This window comes from Capra hircus, chromosome 18 (assembly GCF_001704415.2).
Source record: "Capra hircus breed San Clemente chromosome 18, ASM170441v1, whole genome shotgun sequence".
Taxonomy (NCBI): domain Eukaryota; kingdom Metazoa; phylum Chordata; class Mammalia; order Artiodactyla; family Bovidae; genus Capra; species Capra hircus.
The window spans coordinates 2,033,895-2,046,663 of NC_030825.1; positions in this window are offsets into that span (position 1 = coordinate 2,033,895).

Below are 12,769 nucleotides of genomic sequence, written 5' to 3' on the forward strand. Positions count from 1 at the left end.
GAGACAGAAAAAGAGATACAGCTTCTCTGCCTCTTCTTATAAATTTTTATTGTTCAGTCACTCAGTCATGTCCAACTCTTTGCAACCCCGTGGACTGCAGCACACCATGCTTCCCTGTCGTTCACCATCTCCCAGAACTTCCTCAAACTCATGTCCATCAAGTCAGTGATGCCATCCAACCATCTCCTTCTTTTGTCCCCTTCTTTTCCTGCCTTCAATCTTTCCCAAATCAGGATCTTTTCTAATGTGTTGGCTCTTCCCATCAGGTGGCCAAAGTACTGGAGTTTCAGCTTCAGCATTAGTCCTTCCAATGAATATTCAGAATAGATTTCTTTAGGATTGACTGGTTTGATCTCCTTTCAGTCCAAGACTCTCAAGAGTCTTCTCCAACACCACAGCTCAAAAGCATCAGTTCTTCAGTGTTCAACTTTCTTCATGGTCCCTCACATCCATACATGACTACTGGACAAACCATAGCTTTGATTATATAGACTTTTATTGGCAATGTGATGTCTCTGCTTTTTAATACGCTGTCTAGGTTCATCACAGCTTTTCTTCCAAGGAGCCAGTGTCTTTTAATTTTGTGGCTGGAGTCACCATCTGCAGTGATTTTGGAGCCCAAGAAAATAAAGTCTGTCACTATTCCCATTGTTTCCCCATCTATTTGCCATGAAGTGATGGGACTAGATGCCATGATTTCTTTTTGTGAATATTGAGTTTTAAGCCAGCTTTTTCATTCTCCATTTTCACCTTCATCAAGAGGCTCTTTACTTCTTCACTTTCTTCCAAAAGTGTGGTATCATCCGCATATCTGAAATTATTATATTCATCCTGGCAATCTTGATTCCAGCATGTGCTTCATCCAGCTTGGCATTTCTTATTATATAATCTGCATATAAGTTAAATTAGCAGGGTGACAATAAAAGGTTGTTGTTGAATCATGCAAAGACGCTGGGATTCTTGGCCCCCAGAGGAGAAGAATTCAATCCGGGGCCAGAGACGAGGCTTGATTGCTCAGAGCTTTCGTGTAATAAAGTTTTATTGAAGTATAAAGGAGAAAGGGAAAGCTTCTGACATAGGCATCAGAAGGGGGCAGAAAGAGTACCCCGCTGCTAGTCTTCAGCTGGATGTCATATAGTCACCAGCAGTCTGTTAATGAAAGAAAGGAATGTCTTAAAACTCAGAATGGCACCAGGCCCCTCACCCATAAGATGTATTTTGGGATAATCTTGGCACCAAATGGTTCATCCTGGGCCACAAAATGATTAACTTGAATCTTGAAGAAGGGCAGATCACCATAAAAACAGTTTCACTTACATAGATTAGGGGAACAATATCTGAGTATAACATACTGGTTTATCAAGTAGGTCCTGAGCCAAAAGGCGGAACTGACTTGAAGACAGAGTTTGGGGCAAATGCATAGTACATTAGCATAGCTTAAGATACACATTTCCATAAGAAAAAGGCATTGGTTATCTCTAGGTTTGAGAATAGTTAACTTCAGGTGAAACCAGATGTCATTATGGCAACACAGAATTTTAAGAGAAACCTCCTTTTAATTTTGTATAGAGAAGGAAAAAATATTGCTAGTTTGTTTCCTCCTGCTGCTTGAGAGATAAAAATATCTGACACTTGCAGGCTATTTCCTCCATTTGGAGACCCCTCCCCTTCCTGCCTGTTACCCTCTCAACAATATACAGCCTTGACATACTCCCTTTCCAATTTGGAACCAGTCCTTTTGAAGGACCTAAGCTACTCCATTTTGTTAACAGAAAAACTCCAATTTGTAAGGTTCCAGGAAAAGAGCCTTAAAAATCCAATTGCCTTTGGAAATCCCCTGACCTCACCCCACCACCCTCGAGCCAATCAGACCCCAGACCAGAATCTCCTGACTTAACATTCAGGAACTTGTGGTCTACCTAGGTAATGGGAACCAATCAGAACCCGTGGCCAGCCCAGGAAATGGGAACCAATCAGAAACCAACACCTAACCCTTCCACAGAAGGTAACCAATTAGACATCTCCCAACCCAGAAACTCCCATTTTTCAAATTTCTCGCTCGAGAATACCCTATATAAGCAATATAACCCAGAGCTCAGGGCTCCTCCCTATAGCCACTGCGTCGGTATCAGTGGGAGCCCCAGCATGAGCTCAGTAATAAAAACTCTCTTGTTTTGCATCAGATATCGGCTCCCTGGTGGTCAATGGGAGATTTCGCGACTTGGGCATAACACTTTATTCTATGTCTGATTCTAACTGCTGTTTCTTGACCTGCATACAGATTTCTCAGGAGGCAGGTAAGCTGGCCTGGTATTTCCATCTCTGTAAGAATTTTCTAGCTTTTTGTGATCCACTCAGTCAAAGGCTTTAACGTAGTCAATGAAACAGAAGTAGATGTTTTTCTAGAATTCTCTTTCTTTTTCTAAGATCCAATGGATGTTGGCAATTTGATCTTTGGTTCTCTGCCTTTTCTAAATCCAGCTTAAACATCTGGAAATTCTCTGTTGAGGTACTCTTAAAACCTGGCTAGTAGAATTTTGAACATTACTTTGCTAGCATGTGAAATGAGGGCAATTGTGCAGTAGTTTGAACATTCTTTGACACTGCTCTTCTTTGGGATTAGAATGAAAACTGAACTTCTCCAGTCCTGTGGCTACTGCTGAATTTTCCATATTTGCTGGCATATTGAGTGCAGCACTTTCACAGCATCATCTTTAGGATTTGAAATAGCTCATCTGGAATTCCATTACCTCCACTAGTGTTGTTCGTAGAGATGCTTCCTAAAGCCCACTTCATTTCACACTCCAAGCTGTCAGGCTCTAGGTGAGTAATCATACCATTGTGGTTATCTGTGTCATTAGGATCTTTTTTGTATAGTTCTTCTGTGTATTCTTGTCCCTGGCAATCCACTTCAGTATTCTCGCCTGGAGAACCACCAAGGACTGGTAGGCTACAGTCCACATGGTCCCAAAGAGTCGCACACAACTGCATGACTTTACTTTCTTCCTTTTCTTCACATCTTCTGCTTCTGTTAGGTCCGTACCATTTCTGTCCTTTATTGTGCCCATCTTTGCATGAATGTTTCCTTGGTATCTCTAATTTTCTTGAAGAGACCTCTAGTCTTTCCCATTGTGTTGTTTTCCTCTGTTTCTTTGCATTGTTCAGTTAGGAAGGCTTTTTTATCACTCCTTGCTATTCCTTGGAACTCTGAATTCAGATGGGTGTATCTTTCCTTTTGTCCTTTGCCTTTAGATTCTCTTCTTTTCTCAGCTATTTGTAAGGCCTCCTCAGGCAACCATTTTGTCTTTTTGCTTTTCTTTTTCTTGGGGATGCTTTTGATAACCAGCTCCTGTACAATGTCATGAACCTCCATCCATAGTACTTCAGGTACTCTATCATATCTCATCCCTTGAATCTATTTGTCACTTCTACTGTATAATCATAAGAGATTTGGTTTAGGTCATACCTTAATGGGCTATTGGTTTTCGCTACTTTCTTCAATTTAAGTCTGAATTTTGCAATAAGGAGTTCATGATGTGAGCCACAGTCAGCTCCTGGTCTTGCTTTTGAAGACTGTATAGAGCTTCTCCCTTTTTAACTGCAAAGAATATAACCAATCTGATTTTGGTATTGACTATCTGGTATTGTCCATGCGTAGAGTCATTTCTTATGTTTTTAGAACATGGTGTATGCTATGACCAGTGTGTTCTCTTAACAAAACTCTGTTAGTCTTTGCTCTGCTTCATTTTGTAGTCCTAGGCCAAACTTGCCTGTTACTCCAGGTATCTCTTGACTTCCTACTTTTGCACTCCAGTCCCCTATGGTGAAAAGGATATCTTTTTCAGTGTTAGTTCTAAAAGGTCTTGTAGGTCTTCATAGAACTGTTCAACTTCAGCTTCTTCAGCATTAGTGGTTGGGGGAGACTTGGATTACTGTTCAATACTGGATATTGAATGGTTTGCCTTGGAAATGAACAGAGATTTCTGTCATTTTTGAGATTTCATCCAAGTACTGAATTTTGGACTCTTTCATTGACTATGAGGGCTATTCCATTTCTTCTAAGGGATTCTTGCCCACATTAGTAGATATAATGGTTATCTGGATTAAATTCACGTATTCTGGTTCATTTTAGTTCAGAGTCATAAAATGTCGATGTTCATTCACTCTTGCCATCTCCTGTTTGACCAATTCCAGTTTACCTTGATTCATGTACCTAACATCCGAGGTTCCTATGCAATATTGTTCTTCACAGCATCAGACTTTGCTTTTACCACCAAACACATACAGAGGTGGGTATTGTTTTCACTTTGACTCAGCCTCTTCATTACTTCTGGAGCTATTTCTCCACTCTTCTCCAGTAGCACATTGGGCACCTACTGACCTGAGGAATTCACCTTTCAGTGTCATATCTTTTTGCCTTTCATATGGTTCATGGGTTCTCAAAGCAAGAATGATGGCATGGTTTGCCATTCCCTTCTCCAGTGAACCACGTTTTGTCAGAACTCTCCACCATGACCCATCCGTCTTGGGTGACCCTACACAGCATGGCTCATAGTTTCATTGCGTTAAACAAGATTGTGATCCATGTGATTGGTTTTGTTAGTTTTCTGTGAAATGGAAAAAGCATGGAAGTTTTTCTTTCAGAAATCTCAAGTTCTAAGCCAGGACTCAACCATCAACAGGAGAATGTTCAGTTCAATTCAGCCACTCAGTCATGTCTGACACTTTATGACCCCATGGACTGTAGCACGCCAGGCTTCCCTGTCCATCACCAGCTCCCAGAGCTTGCTCAAACACATGTCCATCGAGTTAGTGATGCCATCCAACTATCTCATCCTCTGTCATCTCCTTCTCCTCCTGCCTTCAATCTTTCCCAGCATCAGGGTCTTTTCCAAGGAGTCACTTCTTTGCATCACGTGGCCAAAGTATTGGAGTTTCAGCTTCAGCATTAGCCCTTTCAATGAATATTCAGGACTGATTTCCTTTAGGATTGACTGGTTTGATCTCCTTGCCAGACTTTACTTTTACCTGTTCAATAGAGTCTTCTCTTTTGTTAGAGTATTCTCTAACACCACAGTTCAAAAGCATTAATTCTTTGGAACTCAGCTTTGTTGGATCCCACCAAAAAAAGATACTCCAGCCCCAACAAAATGGTAGGAGGTGTACAATCGCGTTATACTTCTTGTAAGTACACCACCCTTATTGTATTGGGGACCCACTTTTATGATCTCATTTAACACTGCTTACCTCAGGGATCCCCACACACACACACCCTCCCAGGCCACTGATTGGTACAAGGTTAGGAACTGTGCTATACAGCAGGAGGTGAGTGGAGGGCCAGAAAATGAAGTTTCATCTGTATTTATAGTGTCTTACAATCGCTTACATTACTGCCTGAGTTCAGGATAACAAGCTCAGGGCTCCCAATGACGCTGCATTATGGCGAGCTGTGTAATTATTTCATAATAAAATCACAATGTAATAATAATAGAAGTAAAATACACAATAAATGTAATGTGCTTGAATCATCCTGAAATCATCCCTCCAACAGTCAACGGAATAATTATCTTCCATGAAACCAGTCCCTGGTACCAAAAATGATGGTTTCCCTCCTTAAGGGTCCCACCTGCAAATGCTGTTACTCTGGAAGTTAGAGCTGAAACACATGAATTTTGAAGGGACGCAATTCAGTCCATAGCACATCTACAACAGAAAATTCCCCATCATTTGAAGAGCAGCTCCTGGCATACTACCAGGCTCTGATAGAGACTGGATACCTAATCACAGGACATCAAATTGCTTCCCAACATTGATCTAAGCTTTGCCTCCTGAGTTGAACAAAGCCCACCAATTCACAAGGTTAGGCAAGTACAACATGATTTTATCATATAATGGCAATGATACATTTGAGATCAGGCTGAGGAGATCCAATGAACATATATAAACTAATACTTGGCCCAGACATTTAGATTGTCTTCAGGCTAAGTAGATCCAGTGAACATATATAAACTAATACTTGGCCCAGACACTCAGATTGTCTCTCTCTCTTACACATGAATCTCCTTCTCACCTAGACCCTTACAAGATTTCATTTCATCCAGCTGAAAAAGGAAAAAGTGGTCATTTTTGGTTCATCAATAAATAGTACAACTTGCTGGTGCAAGCTGAAAATGGATTTATTGCTATTCTGTAGTACAATTTCAGCGGTGGCAGGGGCTAGAGCTAAGCAGTACAGCTGTTTACTAACTTGGATTGGAGTAAAAAGCGGCCTGAGACAGGAATATTCAGGACTTTCAGCTGTTGCTAATAGCTTAACTGTTTGTTTAGGAATTTGGGGTGGGGCTAAGAAATGGGAAGAGAAGAGGCAAAGAAGTCTCAGGAAGAAGCATACAGATGGACTTATGAGAGTGGCTTCAAAGTGTGAGAATCTGTGCACCACATGTTAATAATACCCACCAGAAAACACAGACTACAGAAGAGGCACTGCTCTACCAGATAGACCAGATTGATAGGGACAGAGTCAAGGGACAAAGCAGCTGATTCAATAGTTAATTCCACTAGGAATTATAAGTAGATAAAAAAAGTATGGGAGACTACTGTAAGTTAATTACTCAAGAAAGCAGGTTTGCTTTATCACAAAACCAAGCAGACTTACTTAGAAACAAAACCATGAAACAGAAGCATGAAACATGCCCCCAAGCAATGAAACAATGGTGGAATGAGACCTACATCCTGCCAAGTGAGCTCAGTAAGATAATGACCCCTAGAATATGCTCTATAAAAAGCAATAAAATCCATAAAAAGCAATAATTTGTGAAAAGATGACATTTCAAAGTGAAAGACCCTCATTGTACTGAGACCTGAAATAATGTTTCTATAGTGCAAGGATAGTCCCAGCTTGATCATGTAGGGAAAAGATAATTCCCCTGCCCAACCTGAAAGAGAAGCTGATGATGGAAGCTTGGCATCTACTCAATAATGAGGAAGAAAGTGATCTTTTCCTCCTTCCCACTTTTCCTTTGATTATAAAACTGTGGCCTATTGAGTTCTCTGGGTGTGGCATCCTCTTGCCTGCCTGCTTGGAAGCCTCACAAGCATCCTAGTCTAATACATCCTGGAATGTGAAGTCAAGTGGGCCTTAGAAAGCATCACTATGAACAAAGCTAGTGGGGGTGATGGAATTCCAGTGGAGCTATTTCAAATCCTGAAAGATGATGCTGTGAAAGTGCTGCACTCAATATGCCAGCAAATTTGGAAAACTCAGCAGCGGCCACAGGACTGGAAAAGGTCACTTTTCCTTCCAATCCCAAAGAAAGGCAATGCCAAAGAATGCTCAAGCGACCACACAATTGCACTCATCTCACATGCTAGTAAAGTAATGCTCAAAATTCTCCAAGCCAGGCTTCAGCAATACGTGAACCGTGAACTCCCTGATGTTCAAGCTGGTTTTAGAAAAGGCAGAGGAACCGGAGATCAAATTGCCAACATCCGCTGGATCTTGGAAAAAGCAAGAGAGTTCCAGAAAAACATCTATTTCTGCTTTATTGACTATGCCAAAACCTTTGACTGTGTGGATCACAATAAACTGTGGAAAATTCTGAAAGAGATGGGAATACCAGACCACCTAACCTGCCTCTTAAGAAATCTGTATGCAGGCCAGGAAGCAACAGTTAGAACTGGACATGGAACAACAGACTGGTTCCAAATAGGAAAAGGAGTACGTCAAGGCTGTATATTGTCACCCTGCTTATTTAACTTATATGCAGAGTACATTATGAGAAATGCTGGACTGGAAGAAACACAAGCTGGAATCAAGATTGCTGGGAGAAATATCAAAAACCTCAGATATGCAGATGACTACCACCCTTATGGCAGAGAGTGAAGAGGAACTAAAAAGCCTCTTGATGAAAGTGAAAGAGGAGAGTGAAAAAGTTGGCTTAAAGCTCAACATTCAGAAAACAAAGATCATGGCATCCGGTCCCATCATTCCATGGGAAATGGATGGGGAAACAGTGGAAACAGTGTCAGACTTCATTTTCTGGGGCTCCAAAATCACTGCAGATGGTGATTGCAGCCATGAAATTAAAAGACGCTTACTCCTTGGAAGAAAAGTTACGAGCAACCTAGATAGCATATTCAAAAGCAGACACATTACTTTGCTGACTAAGATCCATCTAGTCAAGGCTATGGTTTTTCCAGTAGTCATGTATGGATGTGAAAGTTGGACTGTGAAGAAGGCTGAGCGCTGAAGAATTGATGCTTTTGAACTGTGATGTTGGAGAAGACTCTTGAGAGTCCCTTGGACTGCAAGGAGATCCATCCAGTCCATTCTGAAGGAGATCAACCCTGGGATTTCCTTGGAAGGAATGATGCTGAAGCTGAAACTCCAGTACTTTGGCCACCTCATGCGAACAGTTGACTCATTGGAAAAGACTCTGATGCTGGGAGGGATTGTGGGCAGGAGGAGAAGGGGATGACAGAGGATGAGATGGCTGGATGGCATCGCGGACTCGATGGACGCAAGTCTGAGTGAACTCTGGGAAATGGTGATGGACAGGGAGGCCTGGCGTGCTGCTATTCATGGGGTCGCAAAGAGTCGGACACGACTGAGCTACTGAACTGAACTGAACTGAACTATCTATCACTTTGCCTCTTGCTGAACTCTTTCTGTGCTGAGACATAAAGAATTGGAGCTCCCTAGAGCTACCCCCACTGCACAAATGCCACCTAGTGTTATACCTAATGGACTGCTTGAGGAATTTGTTCTTCCTATCCCCAAAACTGCATGCTCCTTTAGACTAGAAATCTTAACACACTTTTGCCAGGGGACACAATACTGATTCTACTAAAATTAGGGCTATAACTGCTGCCTTTTCATGTTGGTGTCTTTACATCAGTATATCTATAAGCAAAGAAAGCATGAATGACAGAGTTGCTCTCATATAATGGAAGCCATGAGGAGTTTGTCTGGACCTTAGTGAGTTTGCTTGGGTTACAACTCTTGATGATTTATTTTTTGTTAATGATTGCTAATGAGTAACCTCAGACTCATGCCTTAATGAAGGTATCGTACCCAGGTGCACAGATCCATTAACCAGGAAAGTCTCAATTAACGGGAAAGAAGCCTATACACATTGAAGTATTGGCTGGGGGTGAAGGGAACTTTGAAGTGGTGCTGGAGAAATGAAATTATAGCAAGACCCAATCTCAGGACCAACTGGCCAACTGCAGCTTGTTCCATGAAGTTTCTTGTTATGTTAGTTTGTTTGTTTGTTTTGCTTATTTGTTAACTGGCAACTATCCTGAAGAGCAGTTGTTATAAGGGTAAACTCTCTATGGGTCACATGTGAACCTGAGACCATAGTAGATGCTGTTGGTGCCCCATTCATATCCCTCCTTCTTGTTGGATCACATTAATGAGGCAACTGACTTCAAATTGCCAATATCTGTGTCTTTTTCCTGAAAGACTCTCTCCAAAGCCACGTGAAGTCACTCTGCCTGCTTGCAGCACAATTTGGAAGTCCAAAATATCAATAGCCCCCAGGAGTTGCCCCCCCCCCCCGCCCAAACTGAAGATATCCCAGCCCTGACTCAAGGGGAATAATACTAAGGAATATGTTTTATATTGTTTCCCAGAGGTCCCCTACAGAATTACGCTTCAGTTAACTGTAGCATTATTTGTCTCTCAATAATGACCTCCCCTTTTTTTGACCTGTTATTCCCTGTCTCAGATTGCCATTTCTCCATCAACATTACAAAGTACCTCCCAGAAAAGTGACTTGCACTTTAATCTTTGTACCAGGGACCACTTCTGGGGGAAACCTAAACTAATACATGTGAATACAGTGACTATGGGGAAAGGTAGACAGATTCTAAAGCTATTTTGAAGGTTGAACCAATGAGACTTGTAGATGGGTTGAATGTGGCAAATGAAGGAAAGAGAATTCAGGAATGATGCTTAGATTTCTGACTTGAGCAACCGAATAGAAAGTAGTATCATTTACCGATATAGGGGTTAATTAAAGGTGTACACCTGAAACTAACACAAAATTGTAAATCAATTACACTTCAATAAAAAAAAAAATTTTTAAGAAAAAAATGTATGCAAGATGTTGGATGCTCCAATGTGACTTTATGTGACCTTGAAATGCGAAAGCAATGTCAGAGCAATGTTTGTCACTTGCCTCTGCCACAGCAACCAGCATTATTCCAAAGAGCTGCTGCTCCGTTAGCCTAGGTCCCAGAATTAAGACACATGGAACATGCCCCATAAGTGAGAAACATCTTTATTGCTATAAGCCTCTAAGAATTTAGAATTACATTATTGCAGCAGAAACTGGTTACCCTAACTGGTACAGAAATCCTTCCTTAATTAAAACAAGGGGAATGAAGGTTATGAGAGACATAATTTAAGGTAGTTTTGTGACCTGGTGTTGAGAAAATAAGTCCACATGTAGTTATATTCCAGAAGAAAAAACACAGATGCAATTTCATTTCCCTAAAACCAACTGCTGGGGATAAAAGCAGTCCAGTACTGTTTTTCCAACTAGCTTAACAGGAGCATGCCCTTTACGTGGATTGACATCCTGGGGGGTATGCAGTCAAATGTGGAAAACTGATTATTTTATCAATTCTTGATCAGTCGCATAGCACAGTGCAGGTCACATGATCCCTTGATCCACTGTGCTGTGATTGCCTTAAACGGTGGTTGTTTTGTTGCTGGTTTACTTTATGTTTTGGTTTTGTTTCTGCTCACATTAAAAGTCAATTTCTCCTGAGAGTCAGGTGGAGATAGGTAGGAATGAAGGTCTCAATACAGATTCTCCAGGCACATCTACTCACAACTAATTGAGAACTGGATGCATTTCCCCAAGTTCTTGAATGAGTGACTGCCTGGTGGGTGTGGGGTTATCAACAGCCACTCTCCCATTCAGAGTAGACTTTTGCAGCTGCTCAATGAAGTTTAAAATATTTATAGAAGACAAAACCGTTTTTCTCAGTTTAGAAAAAAAGTTTCATTTGCAAATGTCCATTGGAAAGGGAGTAGGAAGGTTTGTGAAGAAGGAAGGTACATAAATCAAGTCCAACCAGGAAAACAGCTCCTCTATGCTTTTACAATAGGAGAAATTTAGTTCAGCCAAGTGGTTGTATAAATGATATAAACCCAGAGATCAGCAAGAACAGAAAGTCACTGTTTTCCCTAGGCTGAGTACTAAGGGACGAGGCAGAGTTTGTGAAGCCCAGGGACCAAGGTCACATCTGTGAAACAGTCCATGGAAGCCACATTGCCAGAGTTAGAGCCATACAGAAAATTAACTGCTGCCAGATTACTATTCAGGATAGAGAAGAAACACCCCACTTCTCCCATCCTCCAATCTATACCATTGGCTGAACCCACCTTGGAAGCTAAGCTGGAAGGCTGGAGAAAGCAGCCTGCAGGAGGCAGACCCCTTGTAATACGGAATAAAGAACAAAAAGGGCAAAATATCAATCAATGGGGAAACATACCCAGGAAGGTATAGCACATAGGACTTGGGGCTTGCTGCCTAACCGAACACAATTCCTTCCATGAGTATGCCTGTGTCATTCCCTCATTCTTTCACATTCCTTAATCCAGGGATCCCCAACCCCTGGACCATGGGCAAGTACCAGTCCATGATCTGTTCATAACCGGGCGGCACAGTGGAAGGTGAGTGGCAGGTGAGTGAGCTAAGTTTCATCTGTATTTACAGCTGCTCCCTATCACCTGCATTACCTCCTGAGCTCCACCTGCTGTCAGATCAACAGGAGTACGAACCCTACTGCACAGGCAAGGGATCTAGGTTGCAGGTTCCTTATGAGAATCTAATGGCTGATGATCTGAGGTAGAGCTGAGGCAGTGATGCTAGTGCTGGGGAATGGCTGCAAATACAGATTATCATTAGCAGAGAGGTTTGACTGCACAGATATCACAATAAATCAATTGCTTGCAGAATTATATCAAAACCCTATCAGTGAGTGGCAAGTGAAAATTAAGCTGCACCTGGTAGCAGTCTTTAAGTCAGAATCTGACACATTTTAGCCTGTGCATGGCCCACCCATTTTTTTGTTTGACACTTCCTCTTTCTGATACTGGGCACTTATCTCAGTCACAGTTTTGGTAAGCACACAGGTTAGCCCTAGGCAAAATGAGTGAAAAACAAATGTCACTGGAGAGGGTCTATGAAATCAGGGGGTGGGGGAAAACACCCAATGATGAGATAGCAGAAGACTCGAAGACTGCTAACAACAACAACAAAGTTGCATTTAAAAGAAAATACCAAGTTCAGTTCAGTTCAGTCGCCCAGTCGTGTCCGACTCTTTGCGACCCCATAAAAGGCAGCACGCCAGGCCTCCCTGTCGATCACCAACTCTCGGAGTTCACTCACACTCAGGCCCATCGAGTCAGTGATGCCATCCAGCCATCTCATCCTCTGTAAGAGTCCTACTTAAATTAAGGGTACATTGCAACAGGTGATTCATGTTCTGCAAGCCCGCTTTATATAATATGTGGTGACTGACTATCCAACAAAGCCATGAAACCTTCAAGACCACTTTGCCACATGGAAACCAACCATCCTGCATTACAAGTCAAGCCTTTGCATTTTAAAAAAGAAAAAAATATATGAGCACAAAGAACAGAAGAAATTATCAACGGCCACCATTTCATTAAATGTGTCTCCACTGAGAGCATTATTCTTGTGGCTAACCACATTGCTAAAGCTAAGAAGCCCTTTACTGTTGGTGAAGG